We start from the raw sequence: 16818 nt of genomic DNA, 5'->3' as shown, positions 1-16818 counted from the left end.
CGATGACTATATATAGAGGAGGATTCCCCCCACTTTCTCTCACTATGCTTTTGATTTGTAATTCAAAACTGTCGGTGGTCAAATGCATACGTACAGTCTGTCATACCAACATGCCCCAAATTTGACGCAGCGGAAAAACTGATAAAAGCCTTAGAACTCCGTCTAAAGACTATTGAACCGAAATTAATAAGAATAAACTAAATACTGAATATTATTGATCAACTTGAATGAATATAACAACTCCGAGATCCTCTTTATATAGACTTTAGGGTTTCCTTAACCTAATCAAACTCAAATAACAATTTCTAATAAATTAAAATACTACTTTCCTAAACCTAATCAAATTCTAATAACAACTTCTAAATAAATAAAATACTAGAATCTAAAAGCTAAAAGGTTTCCTAAAAATATAAAACTGCTAAAAATAATAATTCTCTACGAACAAAAATATTATACTATTAAAATAACTAGATTTTAAGATATCCAAGATACTTGGAATATCTCATGAAAATCTCCCTGCATCAGTCTCCTCCACTTCAAAAAAACTCGCCTCGAGTTTAATAATTGACTTGAATGTTATCTTGATTGACAGTCCCTTGATATATCCTTCTCGTGAACTATGCATAGGAATTACCAAACTTTCAGATTTGACTGACGATTTTACTAGGCCATAAAATATTTTCTGCCTATATTTGTAATTTGACTCAAGCTCTCTTTTCACCCAAAAAATAAACTTGTACAGATCATGAGTATAATGATTGAAAATTATGAACTTCGATGAAGACTTTCGAATAAAATTACTTGTCAATCCATGTGAAACAACTTGAGATTCGCAAAATTCTGAGAACGGGTCTTCGTATGAAGGAACTTCAATTGGACTAATGTATAACTTCCGAAGCTTTTCACCTTCCTTTGATTCAGCTTCTTGAACAACGTCCTTTGTCTCAATTTCCTGAACAACGTCCGTTGTCTCAATTTCCTGAACAACTTCCTTTGACTCAATTGGTTGAACCACTTCCTTTAACTCAATTTTCTGAATAATTTCTTCAGAATTAATTATTTTATTGTGTAAATTGATTTTAGGAGACTTATCCTTGAACACAATAACGTCGGATTTTGCTTCATGAACAATATTGTTTGAATCGTCTATGGTGATAATTCGTGGTGGTTCAACATTCTCTAAGGGAGTCGTTTTTACCTTTTTAATAGTTAAGTGAGGTTGTTCTTCCCTCCGAAATCCAAACTTCCTATATTCCCGTTCCTCAGCTTCAATTTTTAGGGCCAAGTTGTACGCCTCCTGAATAGTCCATACTGTAACTATCTCCACTTTTTCTCGCAAACTAAATTTTAATCCGCTTAAAAATCGATTTGCTACAACATCTTCATATTCTATAATGTTCTCCATATTATTTCTTTGAGCCAGTTTTGAAAACTCCTCATAGTACTCACCCACCGAACGCAATCCTTGTCTACAGTTCTGGTAAGTCATAAACAAGTGTTGTTGATAATCTGGTGGTAAGAACCTCTCTCTCAGGTTTTCTTTCAGAGACGGCCAATTCTGAATTGGAGCCCTTCCTTGCCCCACTCTTTGACGTTGTAACTGATCCCACCAAACAGCAGCACTTCCTTTCAGTCTACAAGCAATAATGTTTACCATCTGTTCACCAGGAACAGTATATGACATATTCACTTGCCGCTCAACCTCATGTAGCCAATCAAGGAACTCTTCGACCGACAAATAACCATTAAAGAGTGGTATTTCTTCCTTGATTTTGTATTCATCATAATATCTACGCGGATATAATTGGTTAGGATAATAGTTACCTCTATTTTCTTGGTTGCCAGCATATTGTTGAAGTAGTTGTGCTCTGCCTTCGTTTCCATTAACAGCTTGGTTGTGGGCGAATCCCTCAACACGTTCTCTGTTAATAGGTTGCCTAGGGTTTGTATTGACATTCAGGTTGTTAATCATCTCCATAACTTGGGTTAGTTGATGACTCAAACCGTCAATTTTTGCCCACATGACATTGTTACCTCGTTCACCGTCGAGGTTTGTGTTTCTAGCTTTGTCTTCTGCCATTAAGCCAGGAGAAACCTCGTTCTTGATGCCAACTGACGCAGCGGAAAAACTGATAAAAGCCTTAGAACTCCGTCTAAAGACTATTGAACCGAAATTAATAAGAATAAACTAAATACTGAATATTATTGATCAACTTGAATGAATATAACAACTCCTAGATCCTCTTTATATAGACTTTAGGGTTTCCTTAACCTAATCAAACTCAAATAACAATATCTAATAAATAAAATACTACTTTCCTAAACCTAATCAAATTCTAATAACAACTTCTAAATAAATAAAATACTAGAATCTAAAAGCTAAAAGGTTTCCTAAAAATATAAAACTGCTAAAAATAATAATTCTCTACGAACAAAAATATTATAATATTAAAATAACTAGATTTTAAGATATCCAAGATACTTGGAATATCTCATGAAAATCTCCCTGCATCAAAATTGAAGAGAATTTTGATAAGGTTTCAGGGATAAAGATGAAATCAATGTGTAGCGTGAGAAATCGATAGAGAATTTTGATAAATTTTTCGTCGATAAGATAAAATCGATGTGTTCTGTTACATATCCGTAGTTTCTTATCGACCTATAATGCAATATGTCAGACTGGTACCTCCAATAGGTTACTTGTATGATTTTTTTTTTTTTTGCTTTTCAAGAATAACACCATTTTTTTTTTATGAGATAAGAATAACACCATTTACATTGAAAGAAAAATTTAAAACGCAGATTCATGAGATGTTTTTATACTTTTTTAGTAGGTTATTCTTCAGTCTTTATAATTTAATTTAGATCAAAATAAGAATATAATCAAACTTTATTGTAACATACTTTGATACAAATAAGAATGTAATCAAACTTTATTCTTCAGTCTTTTTATACCATTTAGGATATGGAGGAACCCTTTCGTCGGAGAGTTTAGAGAAAGAGAGAGAGAGTAGAGAGAGAAGAGAAGAAGAAGATCGTCAGTCAGAGTTGCCGGCCGAACTTCGGCCGTCAATTTATATATAAACAAAACAAACTAACTCCAATGCTTCAGGATAGATAATTAAGAATCCACGAAAACCAAACAAAAAAGAAAGAGAGAAAGATTGCGGTCGAGCATAGGTCAAAGTCTTCAAGAACACCACAATAAGTAGTAAGATGTCCTTACTCTGAGAAGTTCCAATTGCAATATTAAACCTCTTCGACCATTCCAAAAAATCGACGATGAATCATATTATTTGGCTCTTTCATCCATTCATCCATTTATTCATCAAAGGAAGAGAATCTGATAAGAGTAAATGAATGTCACCGATCAAGTCCAGTGCTTCTGACAGAACTCAAGATGGGGTACTTGATATTCAAGCTTCAACTTTAGTGTCACCATTTTCTAATTTCTACTCCATGTTCATCTAATTTATCAAGCCAGTTGAGCTCTTGAACTGTGTTCTTCGACCAAATAGGTTCAATCCAACTGCAATACAATTGTTCTTCGGAGTTAATCAAATCCTTAGCGGAATGTTGGCCCCCAACAGAGTGGTACATACCTTCGTCGAGGGAGTAAAATATAATCTTTTCTTTGTGGAAACTGGAAAAATATATTCTGTTCTCCATGGACGTATCCGGAGCTATTACCGACACACATGAGGTTGAGAATTCTTTAAGTCTCTGTACCCCTATCAGTTAGGATCAGAGGTATTTATATTGATTAATCACATTGTTGTTACATGACTTGGTCAATTGCAAGATTACAGGAAGTAGAGTTTACATTTGAAATTCAAAATTCAAACACATTTTGACTCATTCCTAACTAACTAGTTAACGTGGCTTATCATCCCCCCTCAAGCTGAACGACCGGATCTTTTAGTGAGAGCTTGGAGCAAAGTACACGATGACGAGCTTTAACCAAACCTTTTGTTAAGATGTCGGCAATTTGGTCTTGTGTTGGCACAAAGACAACTTTCAAAGCCCCACGGTTAACTCTTTCACGTACGAAATGATAGTCAAGATCGATGTGTTTAGTACGTGAGTGCAAAACAGGATTGTAAGCCATGTAAGTAGAACTGATATTATCACAGTAAACTGTCGGAGGCGAGTTCATGAATACACCAATATCACGAAGAAGAAACTGTATCCAAGCGATGTCGGCAGTGGTATACGCCATGGCGCGATACTCTGCCTCAGTACTACTTTTCGAAACAGTAGGTTGCTTCTTTGAGGCCCATGATAATAAATGATTTCCCAAATAAATACAACTTCCCGTAACGGATCGCCGATTATCTGGATCTCCCGCCCAATCAGCGTCAGAGAAAGCCGTTAAATTGTAATTGCAACCATTAGGTGGTAAATCTGATTTGGTTGAATAGAAAAGACCTCTACCTAGTGTTCCTTTCAAATAACGGAATATACGTTTTACCGCACTAAAGTGAGTCGTCGTGGGAGACTGCATAAATTGGCAAACTTGATTTACTGAATAAGTGATATCGGGCCTTGTTAAGGAGAGATATTGTAGACCCCCCACCAGCGACCGATATAAGGTGACATCTGAAAATGGTTCACCATCGTTTTGAGACATCTTTTGACCCGAGGGACTCGGAGTGCCTACTGGTTTGGAATTCAATAAATCGATTTTTCTTAACAAATCAAGGGTATACCTTGACTGAGTTATTAAAAGGCCGGATTCATCCCTTTTAAGCTCCATACCGAGAAAATTGTGAATATCGCCGAGATCATTCATAGAAAATTGATTATTTAATTGACTAATGATGCTCGATAAGACAGTCGCATCTGAACCTGTAATTAGAATATCGTCCACATACAATAAGAGTATAGTTATTGACGAAGAAGTCCGATAAGTAAATAAAGAATTGTCTGACTTCGAACCGATAAAGCCCAACTCTTGAAGATAATTAGTGAACCGAGTGAACCAAGCACGTGGTGCTTGTTTTAGTCCATAGATAGCCTTATGCAAGCGACAAACATGATTCGGATATTCTTTATTGACAAACCCAACAGGTTGTTGCATATATACTTCGGTGTCTAAGAAACCATGCAAAAATGCATTTTTAACGTCAAGTTGACGTACATTCCAACCATTAGTTATAGCAATACTTAACACTAATCTTATGGTTACCGGTTTTACAACAGGTGAAAAAGTTTCATCGTAGTCCAAACCTTGTTGCTGAGAATAGCCCTTGGCTACCAACCGTGCTTTATACCTGTCAATGCTTCCGTCACTTTTGGTCTTAATACGAAAGACCCATTTGCAACCAACCAAATTGATTCCTGGTTTCTTTGGTACCAAAGACCAAGTCTTATTTTTTTAATAATGCATTAAACTCGTCGGCCATTGCCAAACACCAAAGGTGATTCTGCTTTGCATCTGTAAAAGAAGTAGGTTCCCTCGGCAAGGTAGGAACCGTAGAAAGAAAGGAAGAAGCAATAGTATACTTTGTTGCAAGTAAAGAGGGAATTACCTTAGGCTTTCTTATACCTTGTTTGGAACGAGTCGTCATATGATGAATCGGCTGGACCGGCGGCGGAGAAGTTGACTCCAACACGGGCTCAACAAGTTGATCATCTGTTCGGGTGGCACTTTGACCTAAGAGTTGGGACTCATCATTGGTGCTTGGAACAATAGGTAAGGATTGAGTAGGAGCAGGTGAAGAAATCGATGATGGAGGCATGGCATTGACTGGACCAGATGGAAGAAGAAGTTGTGAGGAGGATGGTATCTCAAGAAATACCCATTGGGGTGCTTCTTGTACTGTTATTTCATTGGATACATTATGAAAATCAGGAAGTGCAAAGGGGAATAGGTATTCATCAAAGATGACATCCCGTGATATGTACACTCGTTGATTTTCCGGATCGTAACACTTATAACCTTTGAAATTATCATTGTACCCGATAAAGATGCATGGGTGGCTTTTGAATTGTAATTTGTTTTTGCGATAGGGAGTTAGAAGTGGATAACATCGACAACCAAAAACCCTCAATGAAGAATAATCAGGTACTCTGTTATATAGTGCAGAAAAAGGGGACTGGTTTTGTAAAACCTGTGTGGGAAGACGATTGATTAAATACGTAGCAGTGTTAAAAGCATCGGCCCAAAAAGATTTTGGTGCATGGCTTTGGTGAAGAAGAGCCAGCCCGGTTTCGACTACATGTCGTATCTTTCGTTCCGCCATCCCATTTTGTTGGGGGGTGTGGGGACATGAGAAACGATGAAAAATACCACGATTGGAGAGAAAATCTTGAAAAACTTTAGATGAAAACTCTCCCCCACCATCACTTTGAAAGACTTGAATTTTCTTTTGAAATTGATTTTCAACAAGTATTGTAAAGGATTTGAAACAAGCAAAAACCTCTGATTTGTCACGAAGAAATCTGATCCATGAGAAACGAGTAAACTCATCAGTTAAGATTAAAAAATAACGGAATCCAGAATTAGAAATGGTAGGAGATGGACCCCACAAGTCAGCATGAATAACAGAGATACGAGAGAGAGAATGATTTTGAGAAGAAGAAAAAGGAAGCCGATGATGTTTCGATAAAACACAACTTTCACATTTGTTATCACTGTTAGATGAAAGAGAAGGAGAAACTAACTTATTTGAAATAACTTGATTAAAACTTCGAAAATGGGGATGTCCGAGGCGCATATGCCATATATCACTCTTTATTTTACTGCCTAAGAAACATGAATTTAAAATCCTAACACTATTGTTGAAATCATGAAGAGCTTTGCCCGAACACCGATACAGACCATCTTTCTTAAGACCGTGAAGGACCAGCTTCCCCGTTCGTCGATCCTGCACAAAAAATTGGCTTCGATCAAATATGACGTAACAATCAAGGTCAGAAGTTAATTGGGAGACAGATAATAGGTTTTTAGTAATTGAAGGTACATGGAAGACATTCTTTAAGGTGATGGGAGCAGAAGGTGAACCTATAGTAACATTACCAATATTATGAACCGGGAGAAGGGATCCGTTACCGATTGAAACTTGATCATTTCCATAATAAGGACCCCGTGTAACCATAGTCGAAGCATCATTTGTCATGTGATTGCTTGCACCCGAATCAGCATAATAATAAGGATCGTACTGAATCTCCGAAGGTTGATACGCCGCAAAGGATTGAGGAATATCATTTGGTTGGTAGGCATGGTCTTCCCTGTGATAGCAATAATAAGCAGTGTGACCTGCTTTTCCACATATTTGACAAATTACCTGGGTTGAAGGTGGAGTCCCGAGAAGAGAGGGATGTGGAGAAGACCTCGATTGAGGTTGTGAACTCATCTGGTATTGATTTCTGCCTCTACCTCGACCTCTCTGATATGGTCTGCCACGACCACCACCTCTTTGTGAAGAAGTTTGACGATATTGGGGTTTGGAGCTATGAACAGGAGGTGGGTTTGACTTGGCAATCAGGGCAGTAGAAGAAGAGGTAAGGGATTGCTGATGAGTATGCTTCATCTCTTGTGTATACAAGAATGGTTGCAATTGAGTAAAAGTGGGTAAGGTTTCCCTAGTTTCAATTGCAGTAACGAATGAGGAGTATTCAGATCCTAAACCTCGTAAGGTATGAAGAACTAATTCAATGTCTGGAACTGGACCATGAGAGGCTGAAATAGCGTCGGAGATTTCTTTTATTTTTCCTACATATTCAGCCATTGATAGATTGTTTTTCTGTATTGTTTGCAATTGAAGAATCAATTGAGACTTCCTAGCAGTGTTTTGGGCAGAAAAGGTATCTTGAAGATAAGAAAACAACTCTCTTGAGGTCTGGAAATCAGGGGTTTGACATAGGATTGGAGGGGATAGAGTGGTGTTAAGCCAACTGAGAACAGTTTGATCGATCCTAGTCCATTGAAGAAACAATGGATTCGGTTCATCTTGTTCTGTAGTAGGATTTCGAATGAATGGAGGGGGTGGGATTGAACTTGAATCAACATAGGTAAAGAGGTCCTGAGATTTCATTATGGGGATAACTTGCTTTTTCCATGTCAAGAAATTAGTGTTATCCAGTTTGATTGATACTAAAGGTACAAGGTTGGTTAGGCTGGGAAAAGAATGAGGTAGGTTGAATGGGGTAGCAGTGGGGGTGGTAGAAGAGGAGGTGGGAGTTGTTGCAGCCATGATTGAAGAAGAAAATATCTACCTAGGCGACTGATACCATGAGAATTCTTTAAGTCTCTGTACCCCTATCAGTTAGGATCAGAGGTATTTATATTGATTAATCACATTGTTGTTACATGACTTGGTCAATTGCAAGATTACAGGAAGTAGAGTTTACATTTGAAATTCAAAATTCAAACACATTTTGACTCATTCCTAACTAACTAGTTAACGTGGCTTATCAGAGGTACTGCTGATAAACAACGCACTCTTCTGTAAACTTTCAACTTTAACCCAGAGTTTCTCTTCCCAATCCAGTCTGAAAACCCGAACCCAATTTAAAGAATAACCAACAAATACAGATAGAAGCTTTTCATCACACTCCACCAAGTAACACTGATAAATTGAATCACATGGTATCTGGGACTTGGCAAGTACTTTCTAACTAAAGTTTATGGGAGAAAAAACTCCTATAGTTCCTTTAGGATCTAGGTAATACAAGCTCTCATTGCAGAAAACTGGATTCCTAGATCTTGGCCAGAATTCCATGCCTAACACGGTATGAGGAACGACTCGCTGGTCCCAAGCAGCATCTCCTCGAGAAATGATGAAGATAGAAACAGTAGTTGTTCTCGATGGGCATTTTTTTGTTAAGGTAAAAACTTTACAGTCAGAAGAGGTAGGTAAGGACGAGAATGATATTCCAGCAACCATCTCATAAGGTTGACTTGGTAAGTCTGGAAGTTGGATTATGGCCCTTGAGAAAGGATTAAAGAAGAACAAAGATTTATGTCCTCTAGACATTATTAACCAACCGCCCTTTGAAAAATGTATCGTGGAATCCAACAAAAACTCAGAAAGGTTGATAAGATACCTTTGGTTATTAAACGTCGGATCTACAAAGTTATAGATGGTATCTCTTTTCCTAGAGAAAATCAGCCATGGAGGTAAAGTGGCACGTAAGATATCTCCACAAAAAGTTCTCGACTTCACCTCAGGGATTGCCAATCGGCTTTCTTTACAAACTGAACGGAAATGCAAGTAATCTGCTGGATGAAGATAACTGGAAATTAAGCCTATGACATTTTCATTAAGAGTAGCCCAAGCTCCGGTCTGTATTATGCTGGTTTCTTCAACCTCGGTTCTTATAATCAAATATTCATCCTTATAGTTGCCTAACAAATTTGCGTCTATACTTCCCTCATCGACCCTACAAAATTTAAGTGCACCCATTATTAGGTATTAGACAGATATAATAAAGCAAAAAATTGCAATCGAAATCACCCAATAATGTAACATAAACTACATTGACAAGTTTAATGCCAAACAAAACTATATAAGGAAATTCATGTTGTTCTTTAAGAATGGCTGACAGTCATCTATGACTCAAAGAAATCAAACAATATAAGTTTAACTCATAAGAATGAAACAAATATATCACTTGTTAAACCCAAAGCCATTTATACGTCATAATATGTGTTACTGTTCAAAATTACCTGAAATTTGAAGACATTGACATCCAATACGGACAATAATATGGCGTCGTTAGATTCAAGCCTGATAAAGAAACTGAAATTCTTTGCCATTCTGGATCAAATTTGTACAAGATGTTATGGGGATATTCGGTGTAATAGATACAACCCTTTTTAAGACCCAACTTTGTACATGATAAAGAAGCTGAAGTCTTTCGACCCAAAAACAGTACATGATCACCCAAATCATCAACTTCTTCCCACTCCATCACAGAGAAATTCATCTTAAAGACTTTAATGTCAACAACCTTAACTACCTCAGGTTTTTCAAGATATTGAATTGTAGTAATTTCATGATTCATAGTTATGTTTTATTTTCTCATGAATCAACAGGATCTTGCACTAGAAGAAGTCCATACATATGATTGAAAAAAATAACATTAATAATCACATAGGATCACATACCTCTTTCTCCTTGCAAATAGGTAAATAAGAATAGAATAAGAAGAAGATAAATCCAATAGCCCTTCCTTCAGAGTAGACACAAAAACAATAGTAGTCAAGGTAGTCTTCACCTCTCTCCCTTTGTTAGCAATTGAAAATGGGTTTCACAATTTTTGTTTGCTTGCTTAGTGAGAGGTGGGACTCCCCTACCTTTATAAAGAAAAACTAAATCTCCCAAATCCCTGCCCATTATGGGAAATGGAGAATAGAGGGGATGCACCAACCAATAGTGTACTGCCAACTCACCAAGCAGTTAAACTTAATCAGGTAACCAAATATATACTTGGTAAAACTTTTATCTCATTCCACTTTTGCAACAACAAAAATCCAGCCAATAAAATATTGATTGTATATGACCAAATATAGTTTATTTAAATAGGGAGAAAATATAAAACTAATTTGGTTACTATTTAAATAAAATATCTTACATTCTCCCACTTGGTCAATACAAACATAGTTAGTTTTAGAAAACGACTGGATTTCCAGATTTAAAAAACGGGTGGCCACCCTGAAGTTAAAAAATAACAATTTGTTGCATTAGCGTTTTCTGAGATCATTCCTGAAGACCTTCACCAAAATCGAATAATACCACTAGCAACGGATCATGAAGACACAACACATTCATTTTGATGCAAGGGTCGTTCCATGGTCTCAATGTTAGTACCATCAATCTTTTCGAGCCATCCTTATACTTTACGGTGGTTATTAATATGGTGCATTTTGGGCAACACAACTTATTAATGTGTTCCCATATCGTCCAAACTTCATGCAACAACATGTGCATGTCATCTTGATATTTTACAGCGTCCGCTATGTGAATAACCATCACCAACTATCCAAGATGAAGGCTTTTGAAACATGGTGCCCTATCATGTTCAGCCTAAGTTACATCTAGAGCTTGTATGAAGCTCATTGGGCTACAACTTTATGTTTGTAATGCACGTGCAAAAATTTATTCATAATGCATTCATGTAATTGTGTCAGAAGGATAACATTTTATTTGAATCATAATCAAATTATAACTACTCCTACAAATAAACTCAAATAAATGACTCTACAACTCCCATGAGTGATACTAGTTCCTTATAAATCTTAGGTGGAAGCCCTTTAGTTAATGGGTCTGCAACCATAAGTTGAGTAGAGATGTGGGGAATGACAATGAGACCTTCTCGAACCTTATCTCTAACATAGAGATATTTGATCATGATGTACTTGGTTCTCTTAGACGGATTATCGTTCTCCACAAATCTCACAACAGCAGCATTATCGCAAAAAATCTTCATCGGCTTGTGAATTGAGTCTACTATAGACAATTCACTAATAAAGTTCTTCAACCATATGGCATGTTGAGTAGCCTCAAAACAAGCAACATATTCTGCTTCCATAGTTGATGATGTAATCAGTGATTGTTTCGCACTCCTCCAAGATATTGCTCCTCCAGCGAGCATGAAAATATAACCTGAAGTAGATTTCAGACTATCTTTACAACCTGCAAAGTCTGAATCAGAATATCCATAAGCCTCCAAGTCACCAGAATTTCTATACACGAGCATGTAGTCCTTTGTTCTTTGCAGGTACCTAAGAACCTTCTTAACTGCCTTCCAGTGTATTACTCCAGGATTCTTTTGAAATCTTCCAAGCATTCCAACTATAAAACCAATATCGGGTCTAGTGCAAATCATCAAATACATCAAACTGCCAACAGCTGACGCATATTCGGTGGGGTCAACTTGGCGTCTTTCAATCTCATTTTTGGGACATTGTTGTTGGCTGAAAACATCTCCCTTCACAACTGGTACATCTCCAGGTGCACAATTCTGCATTCCAAATCTATTTTGAATTTTATCAATGTAAGCTCTTTGAGACAAACCTAGTACACCAGCATTTCTATCCCTTTGAATTTTAATTCCAAGAACGTATGAAGCATTCCCCAAATCTTTCATATCAAAACTTTTTGACAAAAAATGTTTGGTATCGTGTAACAAGTGGATGTCATTGCTGGCTAAGAGAATGTCATCTACGTATAACACTAGTAAGATGAATCGGCTCCCACTGATCTTAAGGTATATACACCTATCCATAGGATTTTCCTTAAAACCAAAAGCTGTCACTACTTGATCAAACTTCAAGTACCATTGCCGAGAGGCTTGCTTTAACCCATATATCGACTTCTTCAACTTACAGGCTAACTGATCTTTACCCTTTTCTTGAAATCCATCAGCTTGCTCCATGTAAATATCTTCGTTTAGATCTCCATTTAGAAAAGCAGTTTTGACGTCCATTTGATGGAGTTCTAGATTGGAATGTGCTACCAAGGCCAATATAATTCTTAGAGAATCTTTCTTCGAGACCGGAGATAATGTTTCTGAGTAATCAATTCCCTCTCTTTGGTTGTATCCTTTGGCAACCAGCCTAGCCTTGTACCTTTCCACATTTCCTTCTGCGTCACGTTTCGTCTTGAACACCCATTTGCATCCGACCATCTTAGCACCATTTGGTAATGGTCGAAGTTCCCAGACATCATTCCGGTTCATAGATTCAAATTCTTCTTTCATAGCTTGCATCCATTCTTTCGAATGGTTACCATTCATAGCTTCTGAAAAGTTTGATGGATCATCTACATCAAGAATATCTCCTGTAGTCATATAGGTTTGATAATCATCAGATATTGCTGATCTTCTTTCCCTATTGGATCTCCTTAACGGCATAGGCTCATTGACAGGTGCAGCTACTGGTTCTGGTGTAACTACAGGTTCCAGCTCAGGTGCAACAACTTCAGGCGCAATAACTTCAGGTGCAATAACTTGAGGTGCAACGACTGTAATCGGTGTATCTTCAACGACTCGGGGAAGATCAACTAAGATAGTAGGTAAAACTGCACGTGATTCCACCACAGTTTCTTCAAAATTTGATCTTCTATGGTTTGGGCTCCCACTGTTTTGCTCAAACTCTAAAAATTTGGCATTATTCGACTCTACAATCTGGGTAGTCCTTGTAGGACAATAAAATCTAAAACCCTTGGATCTTTCTGGATATCCTACAAAACGACATGTTATGGTACGCGGATCTAACTTTCGAATGTCCGGATTATAAAGTCTCGCTTCTGCTGGACAACCCCAAACTCGTAGATGATTCAGACTTGGTTTCCTTCCAGTCCAAAGTTCAAATGGGGTTTTTGGCACAGCTTTACTGGGAACTCTATTAAGTATGTAAACAGCTGTTTTCAATGCCTCACCCCAGAAACTCTCTGGTAAATCGGAATGACTCATCATACTTCGAACCATGTTCTGATATGTCCTGTTCCTCCTTTCTGCAACCCAATTTTGCTCTGGTGTACCCGGAGTTGTATACTGAGGAACAATACCTTGTTCACGAAGGTATTCGACGAAATTCCCGTGATTCACACCATCTTGATCTGCTCTCCCATAATACTCTCCGCCACGGTCAGAACGAACAACCTTGATCTTGCGATCTAATTGTTTTTCTACCTCCACGTGATAGAGCTTAAAGGTTTTCAAAGCCTCATGTTTATGATGAATAAGGTACACATACGCGTACCTAGAAAAATCATCAATGAATGAGATAAAGTAACGCTGGCCACCACGAGAGGGAGTTGGAAAAGGTCCATATATATCTGTGTGAATAAGTTCCAAAAGACCACAACTCCTAGTTGCAGTAAGTTTTCTATGTTTTGTCAATTTCCCTTTGATGCACTCAATACAAGTATGAAAGTCACTAAAGTCCAATGCACCAAGTACTCCTTCAACAACTAACTTTTGAAGACGTTCTTTAGATATATGACCTAATCGTTTATGCCATAACATAGAAGAATTTTCTTTAAGGAATGGTCTTTTAATACCAAAAGATGAAGAAGCAGCAGAATCTACTGATAAACATAATGATGAAGCAAAACAGGCATCTAGAGATAGTTTATATAAACGATCAACCATAGTACCAAAACCAATATTTTTCTTATTCAGTCTAATAGAAACTGTATCATCTTCAAACAAAAAACCAAAACCAGCTGAGTCTAACTTGGAAACAGAAATTAAATTCCGCCTTATTGTAGGCACAAAAAATGTGTCCTTTAATTCTAAAATAAAACCTCCATCTAAAACTAGTCGATAAGTTCCAACTGCTTCTACTCTTGCAGGTTTAGCACCCGAGTCTGCCAGCCATACTTTTTCCTCATCCCTGGCTTCCCGCTTGCTGATGAACCCCTGCAATGAATTCGTAATATGAACAGAAGAACCAGAATCAACCCACCAAGTATTTGAAGGAACATCAACTAAATTTGCTTCAAAACAAACAAGTGCTAGGTTACTACCTCCTTTCTTATTCAACCATGCTTTGTATTTGTAGCAATTCTTTTTCATATGCCCTTTCTTATGGCAGAAAAAACATTCTATCTCTTCTAGTTTTTGATTATTTGCTTTAGCCTGTGGTGTAGAGTTAGAACTCTGACCTGTTTCCAGTTTTTTGTGAGTTATTTTCTTGGTGTTTTTCTTCTTAAAAAATCTTTTACCCTTACCGTGTATAGCTAAGTTTGCATGTTCAACCCTTCCTTGCTTAAGTCGTTCTTCTTCCACAAAACAGTGGGCAATCAACTCACTCACATCCCATTTACGATCTTGTGCATTATAATTCACTTTGAAAGTATCAAATGAGCGGGGAAGAGAAGCAATAGCCAAATGCACAAGAAAATCATCTTTAAGAGGCATCCCCAACTCTCTAAGAGAAAGAACAATGTTGGAAAATTTCAGAATATGTTCACGAATATTACCCTGGCCATCATATTTGATAGAAGTCAATTTAGTCAGATAACTATACTGTAGTGCCTTAGTAGACCCAACAAACTGTTTTTTCAATTTCTGTCATCAGTTCTTTTGCAGTATTCTTAGTCGGAATACCACCTCGAATGGCATCTCCTAAGGAGGACTTGATAATCATGATTGCCATCCTGTTAGCTCTTTCCCATTTTGAGTGTTTCAACTTAACAGAATCCGGAGAATCATCCGTGGGAACATCAGGCATATCCTGAGTAAGAGCGAGATCATACTCCATCACACCCAAAACAATGTCAAGCTGTGACTTCCATGTGGTGAAATTCGAGCCATTGAGTGGCTCAATACCAGTCAAATGACGTTGAATGATTGACCCATCCATAACTATTTTACCAAATAATTAAATACAACATTAGTCTAACATGCATAATATAAAATATCATATCACATGCTTAAACTTAATATTTAACCATTAATAATTTATTTCGGTCTTAGGGTTAAGCCGAATTAATCAGAGTATCACAGATACCTGTATAATAATTTATTACTCTGCAGGACAGCAAATACATCTTTAGAGTACACCTTTGGGCGGTACTTATTAATTGCTAATTGCTTCCCTAATCGTGACAATAATCACAAGTAGAACTAGACTTATACACTTTGAGTTAATACAGATACTTCGACACCTTTAGGCAGAGGGTTATCCATATTTTGTCAAAATATATAACTATTCTACTCCATCCAGTCCACACGAAAATCTAGACACCTTTGGGCAAGACTATGAAATTAATGTTTATGGATGCAAACTTGTGATCTTAATAGTTAAAAGAAAAAACCATAATCAGAAAAATTACAATTTTAATAAGTCAGTCACCTTTGGGCAAGACCGTTACTTATTTAAGTCGTAATTCTTATGACGACCACTTTAGTTGTCCTTCCTAAACCCTAATAGGATAGACTTGGTTTACATATATAGAAGAGAAAAAACAAGTTACTGTTTTGAAAAAGTTTCTCAACTATTAAATATTTGATTGTCTTTATTTATCAAATGAATGATTTATTTCCTGTTGTTATAAAAGTTGGCTTTTTTAAATATTATTTCTTGGGCCAGAGGTGCCTCTAGTTTATTTTATACCTTCTAAATAAGTTATGAATTAAAGGGTGCCTCTAGTTGATCTTGTACTTCCTAAATAAGTTATGAATTAAAAGGTGCCTTAAATAAGTTATGAATCAAAATGTGTCTTTAGTTGACTTATTTGGCTATTGCAACCTTTACCGTGTTCATCTCTTAGCTGCTTTACTTTTCTAGCATTTTTTCAAAATAAGTAAAATTATAAAATAGGAAAAAAATAAGTTATTCTTCCATAAATAGTGTTCTGTTATTTTGTCATTATTTATTATTATACTAACTGGATAAAATTATAAAAGAAACTAATATCCATGGTAAAATATAAAAATCTAAATCTCTTAGGTTGTGTTTGATATCAGGGAAACAATTTCCATAGAAATACAAGAGTTCCATGGAAAGTCTTCCACGGAATTTACTCCGTGGAAATAGGAGTTCTTTCGTTTGTTAGTCACTTATTATTCCGTGGAATTACGAACTCTGTTATTTGGTTGACAACTAACTTCTACGAATATAATATTCAATTAAGAGTTTTTATTTACTCTTTATATAGTCTAAATGATATTTTACTTTTACGAAAATTACATTTTCATCCTTATGTTGTCTAAATTACATTTTTACCCTTATGTTTTCAAAATCATATTTTTACCCCTATGTTGTAAAATTATTTAACCATGTGTCACTTTACTAATTTAAGGGTAAAAATGTTATTTTGATATTATAGGAGGGTAAAAATGTTATTTTGATATTATAGG

The 16818-nt window shown here is 36.6% G+C and overlaps 1 long non-coding RNA gene across 1 annotated transcript; it reads left to right on the top strand.

Annotated features, from left to right (window-relative positions):
- Positions 1-2708: 2708 nt before the first annotated feature.
- Positions 2709-9326, top strand: LOC147532957 (uncharacterized). Its single transcript, XR_015227158.1, has 2 exons — positions 2709-3703; positions 8425-9326. It is a non-coding gene; the product is annotated as an uncharacterized LOC147532957 (long non-coding RNA).
- Positions 9327-16818: the final 7492 nt, after the last annotated feature.

This window comes from Eschscholzia californica, unplaced genomic scaffold (assembly GCF_041429995.1).
Source record: "Eschscholzia californica isolate CP2 unplaced genomic scaffold, dmEscCali1.0.p SCAF_6, whole genome shotgun sequence".
NCBI classification, from domain to species: Eukaryota; Viridiplantae; Streptophyta; class Magnoliopsida; order Ranunculales; family Papaveraceae; genus Eschscholzia; species Eschscholzia californica.
This window is presented reverse-complemented; position numbering and strand designations above follow the sequence as displayed.